Source organism: Caenorhabditis elegans, chromosome III (genome assembly GCF_000002985.6).
Source record: "Caenorhabditis elegans chromosome III".
In the NCBI taxonomy this organism is placed as follows: Eukaryota; Metazoa; Nematoda; class Chromadorea; order Rhabditida; family Rhabditidae; genus Caenorhabditis; species Caenorhabditis elegans.
Window position 1 is genome coordinate 4,612,606 of NC_003281.10, and position 3,923 is coordinate 4,616,528.

Below are 3,923 nucleotides of genomic sequence, written 5' to 3' on the forward strand. Positions count from 1 at the left end.
GGAAACCGTCAGGAAAAAACAAATTATTGTGATAAAAATAAAAATTCGCATATTTTTCCTATCATCATCATCATTTTTGTTCTCGTCAATAACTACTAACTATATATGGTTATGAAGTGGAACGAGACGAACGCAAACAAAAAGAGACGCAGAATGTGTGAGATAGATACGAGGGAGTGCGCGGGACAAGAAGACCAAAAGAGAACGGAGCCTTCGGTTAATCAAGGTGAAAAAGGGATACATAGGGTATGCAAATGTAAGAGAGACATAGAGAAAGCCGACGAGAAGACGAAGAAGAGGACCTTTTGTCCTTTTTTCACATTCAATCGCAAGTGGTAGAAGGAGGAAACGGGAGAGAAAAAGTTTTGGTCTTAATGCAACAAAATTGCTTTAGAAATCAAAAAGCGCAGCCGAGCGAAATTGGAATTTGCAGGAAGACGTAGCTACACTTTTCTTTTTGAGAATTCATTTATTCTGGAATTTTTAAACTAAGAAACGAGAAAAAATTCAATCGCAATTTAGGAAACGTCTTTTCATATAATAAATGTTTTTAAAAATCAGCCTCCACTTAACGCAGCTGAAATAAATATGTTTAGATTGATCGGTAGAGCAGAAGTCCCGTCATCTACACATTGTCCAAGAAGGGCGACCCGTAAAAAGTCATTATTCCGCTACTGAATCGTCTTGTTTTTTTTGTCGGCACACTATATACTCAAAAAAAACGCTGTGCATTTTTAATCACAAGTTGCTTTTCAGATAACTGCTGAATGGGAGTGAAAATTTGAAGATAAATTTTTAGATCTACAACGAAAAAAATTAGATTATTGTGCGCACGTAGAGCAGGCATCTTCGAAAACATGAATACTGAGAAAAAGTTGAGCTCTCAGGATGTGTACTAGCATCCGGAAAAGGAATTCACTATAGAGGAAGCTGTTCGTCATTTAGAACGACTACCTATTAAAAGTACTAGTACCAGCCAACATCTTCTATTCAATCTATGCTTGAAAACTTATTTCAAACGTCGGAATGGATTAACGAAAAATTTAAAATATAAAAAAAACAAAAATTGATGTTGATTCTGATGAAAAAACTGAAAAAATGCTACAAAAATTGACGAAAAAAACACAAATATTGTTTGTCCACGAGGACTACACGGACTGGGGACTAGAAACCAACACTATAAACTTCTCGGCCAGCTCGTTAATTTAGAAAATTTTCAAACAAATTCTATTGAATTTCGCGAAGGAAAACGTTTTAAATATTTGATAAATCATTTTTGTGAAGAGGAAGTTATAAAATCCAACCAGATTAGTAATCCCCTTTCTTTCAAAAATAAAAATGCTCGACAAATAGAAAAATCAAGTCAAAGATCTTCATATAACTTCCTCACAGGTGATCTCTAGATTTAAAAAAAAAAAAGTGTAGGAAACTCAATCTAATACTAGCTGCTAGGCGTGCAAAAAAGTGCCACCGCACTTGAATTCTCTCTTCAAAACTCTCCGATTCACAGATCATAATCGGATTTCGCCGTTTTCTTTCCTTTGTTAGTGTGTACACAAAACTTCTGCCAACTATCGTGACAATTTTTAAATGAATCGCAATTTTTTACCTGTTAACTTGGACTTGAGTAAGCCTCATGGCACTTGAAAATCATCAAAAAATCCGAGTCTCAATTCGAAATAAATCAAGCTATGAAAAAAAGCAACACCAAAAAACATACAAAGACAAATAAGAACAAGAGTATTCACTTGGTTTTCAATTTCAAAATTTCCGCTGTGCTTTTTGATTTTAGACTCCGGAAGACGCCTTTTCACTCGAATGAACGCAAAATTTGTGACGTTTTTACTGCTTTTTCTCTTCAAAAATATTTTATTTCTTTCATCTCAAAAATGAAACAAAAATTGATGCCAGAAATTGTCAGAAGGCTAAAATGAACTAAAAATTGGCAGAGATTCTGGCAATTTATTTCCCAAGGCAATTAGTTAAAAAACGTTCGTTTCGAAGGCCGAAAAGGGAAAATTGAGAACAGCGAATAGAAAAAACTGGTATGTTTTGAGGGACGATTCAAAGTGAGATATCATTAAATTTCGGAGAAAAAGAAAAGGTTCGAAGGACACATGTGACACCTAAAACATCTGAAAATAGCCATCTTTTCAGAAAAGTTTATAAACAAAAATTAATTGCAGTTTTTCGTTGAACTTAATGAAATTCAAATAACTTAACCGAAGCCTAGATTTTCAAATAAAATTTGTAAAGCCAAAATGTATTATTAAAGTTTTCCACCGACAGTTTCAAAAAAGTTTCCAGCCAGTCAACAGTCATCTTAAGTTCATGAGGTAATTCATACTTTCATATTTGGGAATGGAAGATTTAATTCTCTTACACGGCCATGTGTCGAATTACGCAGATCGTACACTTATTGAGCATTTATTTTCTATGCATAGAATTTAGGGTAATTTCTCAAAAATATTTCCTCATGAATCCCATACAAAAATAAATACACAACTCTTCCCTAGGAGTTCACGAGCTGCGTAAATCGGCACATTTCCAAATACGAAAGCTCTTTTCAAACTTCAACATTTTGCGTTAATGCAGATAATTTTGACTAGCTGGAAACTTTCTGAATTCGACATATTTCCGTGTATACTTCTTTAATCCATCTTCAAAAAATTAATTGGAAGGTGCTGCCAACATATTCTGGATGGAATGATCAACCAAATGACCGTCATTCACAATTAATCCTTCTGATCCTTTTCGGGTTGATTGACATTGATGATGCCTACACGGAGTTCATCAAATCCCAAACTCTCCAAAGAAAGTGGCAGCCTCCCAGAAGCCCGCCCAGGAGTGAAGATGTGAAGAGTGAAAATTGTGAGAAAATCTCTTGAATATATATCAACTCTTATCAAGATTTCATGGTTCACGTTTTAAAATGTTAAGATTCATCAAAATGCTTACCATTTTAAAGATCAAATCCATTCATTTTGATTTCTGAAAGTTTTAACTTTTAAAAAGATGCATATTTACATGATCCGCAGTAGTATACATCGAAGAAATCTATGATATACGCCTTGTATAATTCTAGATAAAAGTTAATCAATTTAAGTATTGTCAAAAAGTGACAATTTCAGTTTTTGAAACATTTGAAGTTAACTAAAAACGAGATTATTTTCTTTTGCAATTTTGTATTGTATGAAACTCTATTCCGGAAAAAAGATACTTCAATAAAATTGAGAGTGTTCAAAGCATTTAGAACTTAAGGAGAATGTGATTTTCAGAACTTGATCTAACTCTGAATATATAATTTTTGGGTTTATGTCAAAAAATAAACGGCAAAATGTAGAAATCTTTGATGTCCGCTGCTGTAACCTTTTGAAACATCTGAAAATCATTTTACATCACTTGGAGAGTATATATTTTCTAACAGGGATGAAGTAACGCCAGTTCCACTGGCGTTACTTCATCCCTGTTAGAAACTATTCCGAAATGCCTTCTTCCAGATAGTGTCTTTAAAATTCGCGTGCCTAGATTCGCTCTGAAGGTACGTCACTTTTGAAGGAACGGTAATCATCGTAGCTTCAAGTGTCACAACTGTTTATTTCTGACAAACTATGTACACAGCATGTTCTCTCAAAAATCCTCCTTTCCCCTAATTGTTGCATAACATTCTCCTCCTTTTTTCTCTCTTCTTCCCTTTCAATTTTCATCTCACCTGTCCTTTTCAACAAAATCTCTTCTGCCATTGGTCATCTTTATCCTAACAAATCGCCTCTGGTCACTTATATGACACCCGGAAACCTGTTCATCTCTCCTTCGGAAAAGAAGGCAAAATGGCGTAAGAAACCGGTCGTCGTCTGGCGTCTCTTCGTCTTACACACTTTTCCACACACGCTTGACCATTTTCATCTCAATTTACATTTCCA

At 34.6% G+C, this 3,923-nt stretch overlaps 3 non-coding genes across 3 annotated transcripts; 2 read left to right on the forward strand and 1 right to left on the reverse strand.

Annotated features, from left to right (window-relative positions):
* Positions 1 to 94: 94 nt before the first annotated feature.
* Positions 95 to 149, forward strand: F10F2.12. Its single transcript, NR_052266.1, has one exon. It is a non-coding gene; the product is annotated as an Unclassified non-coding RNA F10F2.12 (non-coding RNA).
* A 1,785-nt stretch (positions 150 to 1,934) lies between these two features.
* On the forward strand, positions 1,935 to 2,061 carry F10F2.14. Its single transcript, NR_052267.1, has one exon. It is a non-coding gene; the product is annotated as an Unclassified non-coding RNA F10F2.14 (non-coding RNA).
* Positions 2,062 to 3,708: 1,647 nt separating this feature from the next.
* On the reverse strand, positions 3,709 to 3,907 carry F10F2.13. The gene has a single exon (NR_052268.1). It is a non-coding gene; the product is annotated as an Unclassified non-coding RNA F10F2.13 (non-coding RNA).
* Between the last annotated feature and the right edge of the window lie 16 nt (positions 3,908 to 3,923).